This window comes from Eulemur rufifrons, chromosome 15 (assembly GCF_041146395.1).
Source record: "Eulemur rufifrons isolate Redbay chromosome 15, OSU_ERuf_1, whole genome shotgun sequence".
NCBI lineage: Eukaryota > Metazoa > Chordata > Mammalia > Primates > Lemuridae > Eulemur > Eulemur rufifrons.
In genome coordinates this window covers 47,149,464-47,169,888 of record NC_090997.1, presented here as the reverse complement: position 1 = coordinate 47,169,888, position 20,425 = coordinate 47,149,464, and the positions used below count along the sequence as shown (strand labels likewise).

Below are 20,425 nucleotides of genomic sequence, written 5' to 3'. Positions count from 1 at the left end.
TGCTAAGAAATGTATCACAGATGACACCCACCCATATTCTGGATCAACACATACATGTACATATGTAGAAAAAAAGTGTATCAGAAAAGGTTGAATGTTCCAGGCACGGGAAATAAATTGACCTCTACTCAAGTTACTGCCATGAATACACAGAGGGAAGGACCTGCATCTGTTTCACATTGTAAATGCCTGAAGTACCAGAGCAGCACCACAAACCCAGAGAACAGCCAGCAAACACTCATGAGGAAGGTGCTAAGGCTTTCCACAGCCTAACCTCTGCAGCAGTAAGCAGTACTATGAAAAGAGTGTCTACGACTGAACATTCTAATTTCATATAATCCTGAATATATTTTTCAGGCTTTAATTCAAATAACCCACTCCTAACTATTGAAAATAAAATGAAATAACTAACTCTCTACTAGATTTCAAAGGTCCTTGAAGGCAAAGATTTCATGTTATTCACAGCCATAGAGGTACACGATTGTAGAATTGGACATAACCCAAGAAGTCAACTACTTCTAACTCAACCTCCTTGAAAGACTTGATAAGGCAACCTATCACAGTTGCATTAGGTTGTTTCCATCTCTACTTGCTGTCTCACTTCATACTTGAAAATTTTTTTTTTTTTTTTTTTGAGACAGAGTCTCACTCTGTTGCCCAGGCTAGAGTGAGTGCCGTGGCGTCAGCCTAGCTCACAGCAACCTCAAACTCCTGAGCTCAAGCAATCCTCCTGTCTCAGCCTCCCGAGTAGCTGGGACTACAGGCATGCACCACCATGCCCGGCTAATTTTTTCTATATATATTTTTAGCTGTCTATATAATTTCTTTCTATTTTTAGTAGAGATGGGGTCTCGCTCTTGCTCAGGCTGGTCTCGAACTCCTGAGCTCAAACGATCCGCCCACCTCGGCCTCCCAGAGTGCTAGGATTACAGGCGTGAGCCACCGCGCCCGGCCTATACTTGAAAATTTTAAACTGAAAAAGCTCCAGTCTGAGTCTTTAGGCGAGTAGACTAATTGTTTCATCCATGGGACCAGAATAGAGGTGACAAGATCAGCTTGCAGCAGCATCCCCTTCCTCAACCACCCCCCTGCTGATGTGCCCAACTCCACTCACTGCTGGGCTGCTATGGCTGCTTGAAAAGAATTGAATTTACACAACCCTCATAGGGATGTTCTCAAGCCTGGCTCCTAAGAGGAAAACATTTATTGGTGCTACTAAAATGCATAATATTATCTCACCAACACATACTTACAAGAATGAGGAATGCAAAAACATAACCATCCATAAGACCATAAGAAATGGCCTGGCCAGAGCAGACCAGGAATTAGTATTTTGTTCTCTCCAGGGATTCAGGCAGGGAACTCAGAAGCAAGCTGTTTTGTCTGGGATCAACAGAGCAGAAGTCAAGAGACTGAGGGCCACTGCCAGCTCTGAGAATTTTCCTCATCTGAAAATCGGACAGGTAAACCAAGAAAATCTCCCAGTCCGGTGCCAGACCTCCAGGTAGAGGCTCTGCAGTGCTGATAGAAAAATTAGCTCTGCACCTTCAGCTTGCTTTCAGCCATGGCTTAGCTTTCCACACAGACATTCCAAATGGGGCCTTTTAAAGCTCTGCCCTCAGACGAAGGTGGTTCAGAGCAACACTTTGGATGATATCACAAGACTCCCAGGGCGACGCTTCACTGCTTCCTCAGCATATGCCAGTGCCCATTTTACAGGGGGGATTTATGATCCTTCTCTCAGTAGAGCGAGCCAAAGTTTTATAATATTCATTAAAAATCAGCACCACATGTAATAATATGGAATACTGCCTGTACACAAGAGGGCCAAGTTATAGGTGTTTAGGGAAACGTGGCAGAATTCTCTGGCCTTGGCAAGGGGTAAAGTTGCAGGCAGCAGCACAACACTAACACAATCTTATTTTATTGCAAATGTACATTCAGCCTAAGTCCTAATTACTCTCTGTAAAATCCAAACCGCCACCAAGCTTTCTTCTGACAGAGCAGCCACACTATGGCCTTAAAGGGCAGCAACAACACCGTGGCAGCCTCCAGAGTGAAAGGCAGGAGAAAGTGGCTGGAACGCAGCAGGCGCTGGGCTGAAGCTGGAGAGGTTGGCTTTTAATTCACGCTTCGCAACTGATCGCTCTTTCCAACAGCCTGGCGTGGGGGCTCAGAGGCTCGCTCAGTGAGGCAGGCGGACGCCCTCCTGAAAAGGGGTCAAACGACAACATCGCTATTGGGTCGAGGGCTGCTCTTCCCTCGCCCCATCCCTACCCAGGAGAGGGCCGAGTCAGTGTTGTGGGGGCCCCCCCGGAGCATCTTTTCCTGCCCCTTAAGGGAAACGTTAGAAGACCCAGGAATCCCAGGTCTCGAGGTCTGGCTCCCCTCCCTGGGGGGTAGCGCCTTGGGCTCGGCCCCCTCCCCACGTGCCATACCAGCTCTCACCACTACCCTGACCCCACGAGCTCCCTCGCCCCCGCCACCCTTGTCCTTCAAGGCCCAGAAGGCCAGGCCGAGCCGGGCAGTCAACCGGGCCGGGAGGAGGGGGCTCTGCGGGCCGCGCGGCCGCACAAAGCGGGGAGATCTGCGGCGGCGGCGGCGGCGAGAGGCGCGCCCCCTCCCGCGAGCCGGCGGAGCGCGCGTGCCCGCCCCCGCCCCTCGCCCCAGCGCCCGGAGCGCCATTCGCGGAGCGGCTTACGCTAGTCGCCGGGCGTACGGCGCCCCAGCGGCCGGGGAGGTGCGCTGCCCGGCTCCCGTAAAGTTATTGTGAATGGGGAGCGGGTGACGTCAGCGCCGAATGTCAACAATGTAGCGATTGAGAGTGTGGGCGTTCCGGGGAGAGCTCGAGCCGCGCGGCGCGGAGCAAACAGCGCCGAGCCGCCGCCGCCTTAGCAGCAGCAGCGGCCGTGCACGCCCGGGCTGCGGTCGCAGCAGCGCTAACGTGAGCGCCCGCCGCCGCCCTCGCCACCCCGCCTGCCCACTCCCGCCGCCGCCCCGCTCTCGCTTTCTCCCCGGCCTCCCCTCACCCCTTCCCCTCCCCCTTCCCGGCACACTCGGGGGGCTGGGAAGGAGCTGCCATGTGATGCGCGTCCCCTAAGCGAGCTTTCGGTGACCCCCGAACCGCCCACCTCGCTGGCTGCCGGGAGGGGGCTGCGGGCTGGGAAGACGCGGGGAAGAGGAGGCGGAAAAGGACTCAAAGTTCTCCGACGAGGTGAGTCCCCTGCCCTGGGCCCCGGGCCCCAGCGCCGGGCAGGGTGTCGGGGCAAGTTTGCGGGGGGAGCAGGCGCGCGGGGCAGGCGGGGAGGCGTGGGGAAGCGGCGCGGGAAGGGAGCCGAGGCCGCCCGGCGCGCAGCCGCCCTCCCTGCGCCCTGCCCGCTTTTATGGCATTTTCTAGGAACGGGAAGGGGGTGGGAGCGGAGCCGGCGGACGCACCGCGGCGAATGTGCGCTCTCCCGCCTGGCTGTTTACGGCGGGCGAGGCGGCATTGTATTTTGCTCGCGTCGACGGGTGTTTTGGAACAGCAGGGGGAGGAGGAGCAGAGGGTAATAAGTCAGGCGTGGGGCGGGCGGGCTGGAGGGAGGCGCGCGTCCGCGCGAGCCGGAGCAGCTGTCAGACCCACGGCCCTGCCCCCGGCCCGGCGAGGCCCGGGCGCCCCGGCTCCCAGCCCGCGATCTCCGCGCCGGGCCGGGCGACCTCATCTCTGCCCGCGGCGTTGGCGCCCGGGGCTGCTCCGCGAGGACCTTGGCCGCCAAGTCTTTGCGCTCAGCTGTCAGCTGCCGCCGGGTGGCCCGTCCACCGCGATCGCCGGAGAATCAAAGCCTAAGTTCAGAGTCCCAGGAAGAGGCAAGCTGGGGGCCTCGCGGGGCAGACCGGGGTGGAATCCCCACTAGCCAATGATCGGGTTGTCGGAATGCGTCCCGCGGAGCTCAAACCTAGGGGCTCGTGCCTTTTGAGGCGGAAACCTTGCACCTCCTCTCCCCAAGATCCTGCATGAAGTCAGAGTGCACCATACACGCACACACCCTACACTCCAGTCTCCAAGCCTTCACCTAGGAGAAGAGTTTATCCGGGGGATACTTTTCTCCACCCCCCATGCTCAGGCGCTCCGTGGATCTCGCAGTTCTCCTTCCCTAACCCGGTGGGTGCTCAGGAGCCGCGCGCCGCTGGAGAGGGCGGCGGGCGGCGCTCACGGGCTACCCCAGGTGCCGGCGAGAGGAGATCGAGCGAGCATCTCGGCGACCTCGGTCTGGCGGAGGATTTGTGGGAACTCGGACCGTGAGGGGAAGCAGGCAGGGCTGGGTGTATGTGTCTGAAGGGGCCGCGCACCCTGGGCTTCGGGATTCGTGGGCGTACGGGGTATCCCCGGCACTGCCTTGCGTGTAGTCGAGTTTGGCAACTTGGGGGAAGTTCCGGCGCGGCCGCTGTCTAGTTGGTTTTGTCTGTGGCCCGAGAAGGCGCGCCTCACAGCCTACTCGCCCGGTCACTGCTGTCGTCGTGACCCGTGGCCGCCGGGAAACCAGAGGGACCGGGGCGCCCCACCCCCGAGACGGAGCCGCAGACTCCCGGCGGGCCCGCGGGTGGCGAGACGCGGCGTTCCTCGGTTTTCACCTTCGCTGTCTAGTGCTGCCGTCTCTCACTCTCTGTGTAAATTTCATCTGTTGAGTGTATTTAACTAAAAAGGGTAATTACTTTAGATAAAAATCCTTTCCTGCCTAGTGGGAACCTTGGCGGAGAGGATGCCTAATGAGATATTTTGCTTTTGTCTGTTTAGAGTAAAATTAGAGATGTTAACTCTGATAACGGTTTTCTCAGATCATTAAAATGTAACGTGTAGGAAAGGCATGTCGAGCTGCGAAGGCTCTGGCTGACATGAAAGAAGCTGAGCTGAGCGTGAAAGGCTGCCACTCCTTTGGTGGAGAGGGCTATTTTCGTAAGGCAGCGGGCGTCTTGCTTAAAATGTGAGATCGCCCCACCCTGACTCTCCGGCAGCTCAAGAGTAAACGGCATTTTTTCATTCTTGCAGGTAATAATAAACGTGAGTCAAAGTGACATCTTGTTAGAATTAGTCTTCAGTCTGTAAGAGAGATTGCTAAATTATAGTCTTGCGTTCAAACTGCTCCAGTGAAAGGTCTGTCAGCATTTCCATTATAAATTCAGTTCTTCAGGAGTTTATAATTTCACCACAAAACTTTGAGTGGCTGAAATATTTTTTTCCTTCTAGTGTTCTATTTTTTTAAATGCATCGATTGCCCACATCTGTCTTATTTGCTCTTCCTGAAACTTGACTATCATTCAAATGGGAGGAGGGTGTCCCAGAAATGGAATACGCAACCATGAAATAAAGTACTTTTGTTAGAATTTATTTGTGCAGAGCAGTATTTTCATTTTGGATTTTGGAAAGTTTCAGATTTGCTATTTGGTATCATAAATGTGCTGAGTAAATTCTCCTAATGTCTGTCTATTCGGCAGGTGGATTGAAATGTCATTTAGTGGAGTATATGCCAGGATTATATGGAGAGACAGTCTCCTCATTTATGTGTACGCCTGAAATCATAGATAAATTATGAACATCCCTGTTAGTTACTTTTCAGTCCTTTGTATGTTGCATGTTGAGATCTGCCATAGAGAAGAAGGGGTGAGGCCCAAAGGGAGGGAGGGAATCGGGACCCCCTAATTCATTTTCAGTGTTCCCAGTGCCTGGGAGGAAGCCATTGATTCTCTTTCTATTGAATTATGCCCTTTGACTCAGTATCTTCAGGCAATTCCCTTCTAGTCGCTCACCTCTGGCTGCTGTTTGAGGGGCTTAATTATTTGCAAACTGCCTTGAAATCCCTGGATGAAAGGCACTGAATAAGTGCAAAGTATTGTTATTCAGATATGGAATTTAATGATCCATTACAGTTCATCAGGAAAATGCACTTTGCAGTGATGGTAGGAAATGTTTCCACCTGATAGAGGGTAATAATAACTGCTTAAAAGTAGATTCAGATTACAGATGAGATAATTAACTCTAGCCATGTGCTCTTCAATTTGTTGCAATTCATTTTGTGATCAAAGTGAGTTGCAGAGAGCCAGATGGTCAGGTTCATGTTCAAATCTCTCCTAGGCCAGCCCTTCACTTCTGGGCCCACTGTCTGCATAGCTGACGGAACTAGTTGTTCATTAGCACTTGTGAGCTGTTCCTCAGAATTTGTAATCGAGGCTCCTGTGATGCCAACAAAAGGGCTCAGGCCAATCTGTATTGTTGGGAGCAGTTTAATTTTAGTTGGATTAACTCTCACTTCGTGTCTCTGGTGTGGATCCAGCCTTAACAAGGAGGAAAGAGACCCTAATGGCTCTCTAGCTCCGCTGTGCCTGGATCCTCTACTCTAGTTTTTGAACCACAGATTTCAGGGGGTATGGCATCTGGCTTATTGTAAATGCAGGCTTGATTGTTGAATGAGTGAGAGAATACTTAGATAAATAAATACTTTCCTGTTTGTCCAGGGGGTGAGTGGCAGGACCAGCTTCATGGGCATAAGTCCTGTGCAATTGCTTAAGGTCCCCTCCCTCTCCCCTACTCAGAAACATGTCACACTTGGTTTAATGTTCTGTTGTCTTTTTGAAATCCTTAATAATTCTTGAACAAGGGGCCCCTTATTTTCATTGTTCACTGCACCCCATAAATTAGATATCTCGTCCTGGTGAGGAGGGATGGTGTAGCATGCCGTGGCAGGCAACCACTGCTCTATCTTAGCTCATCCTTGTAAACTGTCGCCAGGCAAGAATTGGTGGGAATACGGGCTTTGTGTTGCCACATCGTCTCATTTTTCCAGGGGAAGCTGGATATTTGATTTTTTATGTGGAATCCCCTAATTTTTAAATATTGGGTCAAAATTTAAAAAAAAATATTGGATGAGAACATGTGTTAGAGCTGGCCTGCAGACTGCCTGTCTCCCATCCCTGAATGGACTAAAATGTCTTCTTGTTTAATATTTCTGTATTTAGCTATTTTTTAAAGGCCTGGTATGTAGTAGATAATTTGTGAGTGTATATCAAATGAATGGTTCCCACTATCTGGAAAATTGAAAAATGCAAGAAAAACAAAAGTCGGAATCAAATCAACACCAAGTCCCACTCAGGGATTGATAACTTCCTTTTTAACAGAGCATTCAACATGGAAGGCCAAATAATTAATGCCATGGGTACAATGTGATTCTTTGCAGGTAAATAATCCATTGCTTTTGAACCACCTGCCCTCTATTTAGTTGTTACTGACCAGATGGGGTAACTTGGCTGTTGAATGCCTGAGGACCTCCATGGGAGTCTGACATTTGAGAACACTCACTAAAATAATAACTTTGATTTACTGAATGCTCACCATGTGCCAGACTCAGTGCCAACTACTTCACCTAGACGTACTTCATTGCCTCCTCAAAGCAACCCTTAGAAGTAGGTGTTGTGCCCATTCTATAGAATTGGAAGGTTCTGATCTTATGTTGGAACAAACTTGATCTGAATGCAATGGGGGTTTTCTTGGCTATCTAAAGGTTATTTCCCCATCCTGTATACACAGTCCAGCCCTGCATCAATGACTGGGCATGGTGTAGGTGTAGGACCATGGCATACAGAGAACATGGCCCTTACCCTCACCTACACAGGAACAGAGAACGATACAAAATGTAACATGTTTGTCAAAAGCTGCAATTCAGACAGCAGATGCTGTGTGTCTGCCTCCTTTCCCTATCTGGATGTTGAAGAAGCTTCAGTGACACATGACCCTATCAGAGGCACTCATAGTTCAGAAGTCAGGGCTGGTTGCAAAAATTGGTATTTCTTTGGTAAAAAAAATAAGCTTCGGCAGAACAGTCACATTAGGGAAAGTGGCACCAAGGCCTTGGGAATGAGGGAAAATAGCTTCTATATTATTAATGACAATGTATCACCTTTGCTGTCCTATCTTTAAATTTTATGTAAATATTTACAAATTGTTCAAGTCCAAACTGAAACCTGCTATGAACTAAACATTTTGTAAACTCAGTAAGATTGCCCAAAATATGACTCATCTTTCACATTTTTTTTGGTCTGGGATGACATTTAATAAAAAGGTAGTTCTTTCTTTGTCAAGGTTTTCCTTTTACTTTTTTTCTCTTTGATTTTGTTTTGTTTTGTTTTGTTAATTTCAAATGCCAGTCTACATGAAACTGTAACTTAATCTTGCTATCAGAGTGCTATGCTGCTGTTCGGCTTCCTTCAAGCTGGAAGTATCCCCAGAATCTGACCACCATGTCCTTTACAAGGGCCTTTTTCATTTCTAAAGAATATGTAAATCGAACCTCATCCTACCTGTGACACTACTTCAAAATTTAGGCAGGAATTTTGCCTTTGTTTTTCCTTGAGCTATATTTTTTTTCCCAAAATAATAAATCTCCTCAATCTGAAAGCATTTCACGTCCTCGTTCATTCTAGTCATTACAGGAATTACAGCCAAAATGCCTCTTTCAGTCTTCCCCATTGACTTCATAATCACCGTTTCTCCAGCATATTCCCTGGTTGACTTCTCTTTTGTTCCTTAGTCTCATAATGAATTGCCCTTTGGTTCTGAGATGTGTCATTTTCCTCTCTGACCTTTTTGTTCTTTTCCTGAAGGCTGTAGGACATGCTGCTGCTGATGTGATGAGAGCCGGCGCTTGGTTGCTAGCCCCCTCCCGTCTGTGTGTCGGCTTCCATCCAGCTTTCATCGTCCCTGTTCCCAAGCATTTAAATCCTCCACTGTCCAGGACCCCCTCCCTCATGCCTCCTTACTCTTCAGTTTTGCCTGAGTCTGTAGCTGATAAGTGGACAAAGTCCCAGTTAGTTTCAGAAGAAAGTGTTTGGAGTTTCCAAGTCCTCTATAACTCTAGTCCTGAGCCACCTTCTTTTCTCTGTCCCCTGTCATTTTCTGCAGATGCTTCAGGAGTTTCCTCAGGACTTTTCATGAGTCTCTACAAAAAATAAGAAAAAAATTAGCTGGGTGGTGGTGCGCACCTGTAGTCCCAGCTACTCCAGAGGCTGAGGCAGGAGGATTGCTTGAGCCCAGGAGTTTGAGGCTGCAATAAGCTATGATTGTGTTACTGCAGTCCAGCCTGTGCAACAGAACTAGTCCTTGTCTCTCAAAAAAAAAAAAAAAAAAAAAGGGAAAGCTTAGCTCTTCATTTTGGAGTCTGAACTTGGGAGAGCCCAGTGTGGTGATTCCCATTCCACAAATAGGAAAACAAAGTGAATGTTCAGCAACTTTCTTTAGTTTCCTAGCATCCATAGCTTTTTGGCAGTTTGTATTTTCTTTCCATTCTATATTCTTCTAAGCAACAGAAGCTTGTTAATACTACTAAGTGGGCCAAGTGTCCAGAAATGCCATTCTTCAGAGACAGATGCCTCATTCATTCATTAAACAAACAAATACTGTGTATCTTTTAATGTGGCAGGCATAGTGTTAGGTGACCATGGTGCTAGTGGGGAGCACACCCAGTCCTGGCCCCTGCCTTCATGAAGCACACCATCTAGTAGTAAGGATGACATTCATCAGTGAGTAACATACAACTCACTGCACATGAGGGGAATGTATTCCATGCACTAGAGGGTCTAATTAGGGGATTTGACCTGGCAGGGAAGTTGGGGAAGCCCTCCCCGAGAAACTGTGGAGTGAGCTTCAATCAGTGCTAGTCTGAAACTTGAGGCTCGCTTTTTCTTCCAGCTTCCTAATCCTATTAATTCACCACTGTCTTTGGCCCTTTGGAGTATTGCATAAACCGTGATATAACCTCTGGGGCCATTTTGGCAAATAATGGTTCCTGTATACAGAGTCCAGAATTGATTTATTTACCTGTGTCTTTAGAACCTGATAAAAACAGAAATTGTTAACTGCCAAGGGTACTGTTCATTTCCACACTTGGAAAAAATACAAGTTAACATTCTTATTTTGAACATATTTAGGGTCGTTTTGACAATATTTGAATCATCAGAAGCTACGTATCTATTCCCTCCCAGTTGGCTGATGTGGGCAGGACTTAGGCAAGGATCTTTAGTGAAAATGGGAGTCTAACTTCTGTCTGAAGCCTCTGCCTACCCTAGAGCAGGGGAGTTTCCATCCCCTGCAGAACAAGCATGATTATTTGGACCATTCTTAGAAGCACAGCTTAGGAGTGTTGACTGTATCTATTTAAGACAAATTAACTATACCGTATGCTAAAACCCCTCTATTTTTTTTTCTTTGATGATAGCTAGCCTGTATTAAATGCTTCCTATGTGTGCTGCTCTTATTAACTTATTTAGTCTTCACAGCAACTCAGAGCTAGGTGTGATCACTAGAAGCTGAAGCACAGGTGTCACCCAGTTAATGAGTGATGGACCTGGAATGGGACAGGAGCTGTCTGGTGCTGGAGCCTGTTCCCTTAACCACCACGCTAGGCCTTCCCTTTTCTTTTCGTTTTCATTTGAAGTTGAAACCCTCTGTAGCAGTTCTCAGAAGTGGAAGTATAGGACACCTCACTCTGAAATATTGCACATTTTTCAGACATTTCTCTGAAAGATAAAATTGAAAAATAATTTCTCAGTAAACTTAAGTGAATAGATCTCCTTTCTTTCACACAACTCACTTTCATTGCATTCCTCTGATTTTAGTGTCTGTTTAGGGATCAGAAAGTAAAAATGATGACATGTAAAGGCAAAAGAACTAGACATGGGACATGGACCCCATGGCTCTGTCCCTAAGTTTTCCCTGTAGTTTACACTCCTACCCTCTTGTTAAGTGAAGAATTTGTTTTTTGTTCTTTTTTGGTGGGGTAAGAAAAGGTGAAAAAGCTATTCCTTTCAAAGGTAGAACATTCTACTGAGGAAGAAAAATTTCATTCACAACCAATTCTATTAGAGCCCCTAATTAGAAATATTAGCTATCAGTAACAGATAAAAGTAGATAACCTTTATTCTCATTCTAATCAATTTCAGAAAGAGATTATTTTGCCAGATTAGCATGTTGCAGCTCTCAAACAGAGATTTGAATGGTTTTAAAGGACTCAGGCAGTTGGTTTGGCAGTGACCTCCGATTACCTTGGGTTTGCAGGGTCACTGTTTAGAATGCTGACTCAGCTCTGCCTGGGCTGGACACCCAAGGTGTCGTCTTTAGTCAGGAGGCATTATTCTTGGGAGCTGCTGGAACATTAAGTGCAATTTGGGAAATGATCAAGTGTATGAATGTACAGTACTGTGCTTATTTTTCAGCATTTGGTTCAAATTTTGGAGATGGCTAAATGGGGAGATGCTTAGTGTGTCAGTGTTGGAGGTTTTAAGTGATTAAAAAAATCAAGCAGATGAGTGCATAAAGATTTCTATGCAAACAATGATGAGCTTAAATTAAAGCTGCTGATTTAGTGTGAGAATTACTTGCATTGATTTGTAGAATATCTGTATGGGTTCAAGATTCCATATTATGCAAATGAATAAGCCCTGAAGAGTCAAACTGAAAAAAAAAATGAAATTAACTGTGAAAGATATTATTACCCATTCAGCAAGAGGAAAATGTAGACATACTTAGAGTTAACCCTTCCTTTTCGTACATCTCCTTGAAAAGGTAAGTGTCGGGATGATGGTCCTTGTCTGGATTGTAAGGAAGCTAGATAGGCTTTTCTTTCAGGTCTTCCATCGTCTTTCTGTCCTTCTTTGCTGCCTTCTGCTACCCAGTCCCCTTAAATGGTCCCTGTCCTTCCCTTCCAAAACCAATCTCAGAAAAGGACTTTATGAATACAATTTTACTAGGATATAAATAACTTGAGCGTACCTAGTGCATTACTTTTCGAGACATCAGCATGTTAATAGGAGACAAAGCCAAAGTAAAACTCTAAAGATGAGAATAGTAGAATTTCATACTGGTAATATGGTGATGGGAGTAAATTTTTGAATGAAGAGAGGACTCTTTATAAATAAATTCAACACTGGACAGAGAATATAGACAAGCAGATTACAGGATATAAACCACAGTAATATTAAAAATATATATAGGGAGATGATTTTTAATAATACATTTGTCAGTGAGCATCACCTTTTTCTTGCCATAACATTAGATTTGATCACATAAACCTATGTAGCAAGATGGTGTGTTATTTGACATTTAAACAAAGCTTCAGAGGAAAGTCACTTGGTCTATGATTAGGGATTTTTGTCAGTAGCAGTGAACCTGAAATTCTTTCTTATCCTTGAATGTTGAATTTTAGCAGGAGAAAAAAAAAAAAGCAGTGGATCCAACCTCATCTACCTCCCCACACCACAGTTTCATTGATAAAAATTGAGTTGATAAATTTATTTCAAAATTGGTTATGTCCCATACTGTTTGCATGGTGGTGACATCTGGATATTAAGAGAGGTTGAATGGATAATGAAACTATGCTTATTTTAGATGGAGTTGTTGCCAGGTCTGAACTGCCTTCTGTACCGCCCCTCCCCCAGGGGAGACTCCCCCAGCAACCATGCTATGTTGAGTTGATGGCACCATCTAGTGCCAGTCTGTGGAACAGTCCTACTGGGCTCTTCTCTCTGTGCCTCATTCTGTTGCTGTGGGGAGGAGCCCTCTTTGTCTGGGAGTGCATTGTCTAAATGGGAGACCTCTCTTCAGTTCCTACTTTTCTTCTGCCTTTGTAGTTTAGTTATACCTCCGTGTTTTACTTTCTCCCTGACTTCATTTTTTCTGTCTCCCTCTTTCTAATTACACCCTCTTTGTAGCTCTTTCTCCTCCTTTTTGTCTCTTTCAACTCTTGATGTTTTTTTTTTTTTTTTTGGAGCAAAAAAAGAAATCAGTACTCACAACTGATAAGTATAAAGATATTTCTAATGATACTTTATGCCAAAGTAAGAGGATGCCAGGCATTTTAAGTGTAAATAACCATTTGAACCATATCACAGAACCAGAGTGACACTAAAGAGGAAGTCCAGAAGTCTCACTGAGAAGACTGCATCCCCTCATCTTCTAATTAGGCATTTCCCCAAACACAGTCAATCAAGAGTGTTTTCTTTTAATTGGTTTTGGAACTATCGTTATGGTATCATTTTCTACTTTTTAAATTGTAAATTTAACCTCTCGTATTTTAAATTCGAGACTTTTCATGGACTATCCTGGAACGCTAGCTCATTGCTATGGCAGTGTTTCTGTGGGAAAATGTGTTCTAAGTTCCAGACAACCAGTTTTCCTGTGGATTTTTGGATCCTGTTTGAAATGAGAGAACAGAGAAAGACATGGAGGACAAAGCCTGACATGTGATTACTCCATAACGTTTTGTGGGATCTGAATTAGTGTACTGGTGTAAGTCACCCACATTAAACAATAAATTTTAAATTTCCACTTATGTTAAGCATCTTGATATTGTGGGTTTGAAAGTAAGTCCCCTCTGAAAAACAGGAACTGTGCTTGTCTGTTACCAGTTCTTGTGGTCGATATGGCAACTATTTTGATTTTTCAGAAGGGAGGAAAAGCAGTTAAATCTAGTTAAAATTAAAGCCAGTTAAAATTAACTGGCTCATGAGATTTGAGTGCAGCTGTTCCACACATCGCCACACTGAGAGTTGTTTGTTTATTATCACTATTAATTATTATTAGTTGTTACTTCTTTTTGAGCGGTGGCATAGATTATTTATATTTTTAGTCTAACCTTGGAAAATAGAAACTGCAAAGGTAGAGAGGTTCCCGTTTGCTAATTTGCATGTACCCTGTTCTTGTTTTTGTTGGGTAGGTGTGTGCACCTTATGTATGTGAGAGTAATTTAGCATGTCAGCACTTTCCTACCAGCAGCGCTTGCTGACTCATGCAGCTGTTGCCGCGCTCAGCTGGCCGCACTGTAAACTGCCCACGGTACCAGCGCCACCCTGGAAGAGCCACCCGGGCTGGGGCCGGTTAGCTGCTGGGAGACTATTTTCAGATCTGTGGTCACTGCTGAGCTGGGTGCCCTTCTGCCAGCAGCCAGACACAGGCTTCTGGTTGCAGGGTAGAGCACATTTCTACCTTTTTAGGGACTGCATAAAGAAGCACAGCATTTCTGGAAATGCCTCAGAAAAACTGATTTTCACTCCACTTTATTTTTTGGTAATCTTTAAGGGGTGAGGGGAAAAGGGCTGGTAATAAGGGAATGAGAATATGCTGTTATTTCCTACTTAAAACCAGAAGGGATGTTCATAAACCTTTAACTTGGCCTTTTTTGGTGTAACTGAAACCTGACCCACTTCTCCCTCCGTGTGAAGCAATGTGCCCTGAGTAGGGAAGCAGAGGAGAGGGTGCAAGCCACAGCCCGACATTGTTTTCCGTGGCTCAGGTCCCTGAGTGATGACAGCTTTTGTTTATATCGGTTGCCTGTTATTGAAATAAAAAAAAAAAAAACACAACAAAAACAAAACAGGAAAATTTGACCAGGGTCATTTGAAAACTAGTATATATTTTCAGAGGTGGTTTCACTGTTTGTTTTCAGAATTCAGTTTTGCTTATTTTCATCGGAAAATGTGAAATGTTGCTTTTTTGAGGTTTCTAAATAAACTTCCTTTTGTAGATAACAAGTTGATCAAATCATCCTAAACTATCTTGAGAAGGATGATTAAGTAAGATCAGCTGGGGAAAGGAACGCATTGCACACCCTTGAGTTTGTCTCCTTTTTTAAAAGCTTCAATAAGCATTCTGAGGCAGCTTTGACCAGTAATAAAGAAAAGCCACAGTGACTGTGTGTAACATGATGTTGATGGAAGTTCTTGGTTTCCGCCGATACGAATGACTCATCAGTATCAATAGAATTGTGACTTCTAATAATAACACAGTGCAAGACCTTCAAAACATGTGGTTTTTAGCCCTTGTTCTTAGTGAAAGGTTGGAAAATATTAGGTTGAGCTTTTTTCTTTTCCTTATCTCTTGATTTCACCCAAGTATAGAGTTGTTTTTTGTAGGAGTGATGATCATTCTATTGTTTTTTCATCTTACTGTTTTTAGTTTCATTATGATCAAAGAGCCAAACTCAGATCATTTCATCGTTTAGAAATCTGTGCACTAAGCATCTCCCGTCAGGACTGTGTTTTGAGGGAAATGTGGCTGAAAGGCAAATCCTCCCTGAACACAGAAAGGAAAATACTGGTTCAGACTACAGTCCATTGAGCTGCTTGCCGCCTACACAGCGTCTATTGTGGAGGGCTGTGGTATTGCTGAGTAGCCCTATTACCATGTGAGTCATTGTCAAGGATTCCAAGAGGAAGGTTAACAGAAAATGCGAGTCAGAGGAAACAGCAAAGTGGAGAAGGAGCAGCTGTCACAGGAAGAAGTGCACTGCCTCCTTCTGATGGCTGAGGGGCTGCCCAGGGGAGTCCTCAATGTCACAGGGAGTTCAGGTGTATGTTCATATTTTTGCAGCCTATTTACACATGTCTATATAGAGGGGCAGTCATGGTTTTTTGTTTGTTTACTTTTGGTTTGTTTTTCTTGCAGTTTGGCCAGACTATCAGAGATCACTATCCCAGCCCTGTACCACAGTGGTCTTATCCAAGAGCCTTTCCTTTTTGTGTTCTGTAATTAAAGCAGCTTAATTTCTAGACTATAAGACCAACGTGTATATTTACATTTATATGTTTTTTTTTCTTCCTAAACACTTCACCTTTAGAAATGCTTCCATCATTATTTGTCAATATCATTTATCATTTGTTTCTTACCTGCAAGAGCCACAGGCCTTTGTGCTTTGCTTGCTACTTTAACCTTGATCTGGGAAATAAACCCTTTAAAGGGAAGCACACAATTAGAATTTTATTAGCTGAAATTTTATGTCAGTCAGTCTTGCCTCTTTCATACTTTGTTTTTATTTTTTATTTTTGAGATGGAGTTTCACTCTGTTGCCCTGGCTAGAGTGCAGTGGTATCATCATAGCTCACTGCAGCCTCAAACTCCTGGGCTCAGGTTATTTTCTTCAGCTTCCCAAGTAGCTGGGACTACAGGCATGTACCACCATGCCTGGTATTTTTTTTTTTGCATTTTTAGTAGAGGCAGGGTCTCACTCTTGCTCAGGCTGGTCTCGAACTCCTAGCCTCAAGCGATCCTCCCATCTCAGCCTCCCAGAGTGCTAGAATTACAGGCTTGAGCCAGCATGCCTGGTTGGATTTTTGTTTTGGTCTTTCATTATCTTTTTAGAATTTTGGATTTTTTAATATCCATAGCTTCCTGTTATTCTATTTCCTTTTGTTCATTGAGGTATTTCTAGTGCCTTGAAAAGTGTTTGGCACTAAGGGGGTGCACAGTAAATATTTGTTGAATGAATGAATGAATGGACTCATTGACCCTCCTGCTTTAGAAATCACCCATGGCTTCTCACTGTCCATAGAAAACACACAGCACAGTATTTAAAGTTCCTAATCTGTTCCCACCCTACTATCCCAGATATGTATTTCTTCAGTATTTTTTTCATGCTGAACTTTAGTTAAATGTCTCTTGAACCAATTTATGTTTTTATTTTGTACAGTTTGCTTATGTATGAATTATATATATTGACTCTGAACCTCTTTTACTTTTTTCTAAAATTACTTCTTGAATAAATCAATAATTAATTTATTGAGGGCTTGGTCTTTGCAGAGAACTCTTTAAGGCACAGAGCACTGTGCAAAATACCATACCAGTATAAATTATGGTCACTTTCTGTAGAGAAGTTGTTGTTTTATCTTGGGAGATGGCCTATACACATGAAGCATTTGAAGTACAACATACAATGTGTGGTCAAGGCCCAGAATGGATAGTAGAGAAAAGCGTGGTAGGAATTGGAAAAAAGAGAGTCAGCAAGGATTGGAGGACTGGGAAGCTTTAAAAGGAGGAATTAGAACTGTGTGTGTTTTCAAGATATTGTGGGGTTTGCTAAGATAGTTCTTAATTCCCTAGTTGATACTCTTCATGATTGTATGTGTCAGGTTAATCAGATTTACTCTTCCATAGTGATCATTGTCAGAATAATGTCCTTTTCTTGACCATTCTCAAATTAGACATCCTTAAGGTGTAGTGAATGGAGAGATATGAAGGATTCTATGTGCAATCTGTAAAACCCTTATAGTACAAAAAGTTAAAAATGCATGAGGAATTTTTCACTTGCTTGAAAAAAAAGTGAATAAAACTTCTGCTCACTGAATGACAATGTGAAGAATGAGAAAACAAGCCCAAAGTGGTAGACAGTATTTGTGGCACATATATGGTACTGGTCCAGAATATGTAAAGAACACACATGAATCACTAAGAAAAAGCCAGATAATCCAATAGAAAAAGGATACTGTACATTCATATACTTAAATGTGCACTTCACAAAAGAAGAAACCCAAATAGCTAATAAATATATTAAGGATACTCAGCCTCATTAATAATAAAACACATCCAGATTAAAATCATAATAACATACCATTACACCCTCTCTAGATTGGCAGGAATTTAAAAATCTGACAATACCATATTTTGGTGAAGATGCAGATGAACAGGAATTCTTGTATATAGCTGGTCAGAGTGTAACTTGGTACAGTTACATTGGAAAACAGTTTGTTATTACCTAACCAAAGTGAACTTGCAAATAACTTACAACTCAGCCACGTTACTCCTAGGTATACATCCAAGAAAAGCTTACTCATGTGCTTCAAGAAACACAGACAAAAATATTCAAAGAAGCATTGTTCACAAGAGCAAAAACTGAAAACAACCCAAATACACATCAAGGTTAGATTGAATCAAAACATTTTGCTATATGGGATTTATGCACTGTGATACTATTTGGCAGTAAAAAATGAGCCAATAAAACCACATAGATGAGGGTGTGGAGAGACAACATTGCTTTGGTGGTTAAGAGCAGTGATTGTGCCTGGATTCAAATTTTAGTTCTGCCACTTATTCTGTGACCTTGAGCAATTTCTTAACCTTTGTGTACCTCAGTTTCCTTATCTATACATCAGGGGGAAAGGATAGTGTCTACCTGATAGGATTGTTGGGAGTATTAAATGAGTTAATACTTGTGACACGCTTAGGAGAATGATCGGCATGTAATAACTTCTATGTAAATAGAAATAATATGTATCAAAGTGGGTGAATCTTACAAACATAATGTCAAATGAAAGAAGCAAAACAGAAGAATATATACAGTATTATTCTATTCAAGTAAAGTTCAAAAACGTGCAAAACTAAATATATTGTTTAGGGATACATACATAGATGGGAAAACTATAAAGAAAACTAAGGGAATGATTGTCACAGAATCAGTATAATGGTTACTTCCGGAGGTGATGGAGCGGAATATGATGGGAGGAGCTCACTGGGATGTTTTGAGGTCCTGGAAATGTTTTATTTCCCAACCTGGGTAGTGGTCTGTTCTTTTTTATAATTGCTGTTCACTTTTTATAAAATGCTGTGCTTTTTTATAATTAATTTTAAAAAGTGTGTATGCTTTTTATATATGTGTGACCTGTTAGATAATAAAATTTTTAAAGGATTTTGTGTGAGTTGTTATAGCACCAAGATGACATTAAACAGGAATAACTGTAAATTCCTATATTTGGGTTAAAAAAAATAAATTGGTTAGGTGCAGAATTTGGAACATGCTTGGTCCTAGTTCCTCTGCAACATTGTGAGCCACCAGAGTAGCGTGGTTCTTACAAAAGGTGACACCTCCTTAAGGCCACGTTAAGAAAAAGCTGTCCCATTTAGATGGGGGAATGGAATAGCTTCACTCAGCTGTTCTCAGGTCTGGCTGTCCCATGTGTGGAATACTATGCCTGGTCCCAAGGGATTTATTTTAAGGAAAATGTTGACCACAAAGGGATTACCTTCTGTGATAAAGATATTTAGGGATCTGGAAACCAGTTCTAAGAGTGGATGAAGGAAGTAGGGATATTCAACACAGAGAAGAGGAGATGTCAGGAGAGGAATGAATGTCTTCCATCATTAGAAGAGGAAGCAGACTTTCTCTGTTGCTCAGCGAGTCAGATCCCTGTACTGTCTACTCTTGGAGGCAGGTTTCAGCTCCTGGTCACTGGAGATACCCAAGCAAAGGGGTGGAACCTCCCTTAAGCTTAACTGGAAACTCACTACCCAGCGTGAGAGCTGGACCTGCAGCATCAGCATGACCTGGGGCTTGTTAGAAATGCAGTCCCAGCCCACCCTACACTTCCCAAGTCAGAATCTACAGTTTATCAGGATCTCCCTGGGGACTCACATATGCATTAAAATTTGAGAGGCACTGGCCTAAATGTTTCTAAGATTCCTCATAATTCTTAAGATTTAATGATTTTATTTAACAATAAACTGCAAACTCAATTGAAAATTACCAGTTCGTATGGTGACATTATCAATTTAAAGCACCTAGGTATGTTATATGTACACAAAGCCAAACAAATATTTGTTGTTGAATTAGTTTTAATGGATTTGTCCATTTCTCCCCGTAAGTAAAAGTTAGATTGTTTATGTATTAAATATTTGCATAGCTATAAGAATTAATATATAACACAACATTGTTACATTTTCTTCTTTTTAATACATAAAACAGATTCTCACTTTAAAATTCTCTGTTAATGTCTTCAGATTTTTTCTTCTATATTCATTAAAAATTCCAAAGTAGATTAGGGTTCCGAATACCTGTTAGAATACTCAAAAGAGACATTTAGGTAATAAAAACATCTCATATAACATTGGTTTTATACTTAGCATATTTTTTCTTCTTGTCCATATTCCGTGTTTTGACCTTATGGGAACCTTTGAAGTATTAGTATTTTATAATGATTCTCTACAGTACCTCTTATCTTTTAGATTCTAGATCTGAGATCAGGCAAGTAAAATAGTTTCACCTTTTTCCCCTCAAAAGACTATGACTAACTTAAGCTGATCTCTTTTTTCCTTAAATATTTTGTTAATTATCCTTTTAACTGGTGAAGTTCAAGTGGAATTCATGATTCATTTAATCTTTTCCCCTGTACATAATTAGTCATTTGTTCTTTTGATGTCCATAGCAAGACTAATACTTAAGGTGATAGTCATAAAATTCCAAAATAAAAACTTCTTAAATGACTTAAAATCAGATATAAAATATGCTTTACTGTATGGTAAAAATGAATGGAGAAAATTTCTCATGAATAGAAGATGTTCTTTAAGGCTGTATAACCACGAGTTATTTGGTTTAAGCACATATTTCCATATTTCCAGATCTCGGTTTCTTTTGGCATAAAGGACAAAGAAATTGTACTTTGACAGTTGACTTAGACAATTTTTGGTGTATGTATGTCATCTAGATGAGATAATATATGACAAAAGGTTTTATAAAATGGTAAAGTACTGTAGACATTTTAATAACATTTGTATACTATAATTATGTTTTAATTTGAGGTTAGCAAGGCTTCCTCTCCTTTTATAGGACTGACTTGTTAAAAATCTAAAGTCTGCCTTACT

The 20,425-nt window shown here is 43.1% G+C and overlaps 1 protein-coding gene across 1 annotated transcript in view; it reads left to right on the top strand.

Moving 5' to 3' along the window:
• The first annotated feature begins 3,129 nt into the window (after positions 1–3,129).
• BACH2 (BTB domain and CNC homolog 2) overlaps positions 3,130–20,425 on the top strand; it is a 320,826-nt gene continuing 303,530 nt past the window's right edge. The window contains exon 1 of the mRNA XM_069487912.1: positions 3,130–3,214. The gene's annotated coding sequence lies outside the window, so the exon portion shown is untranslated. The remainder of the gene's footprint in view (positions 3,215–20,425) is intronic.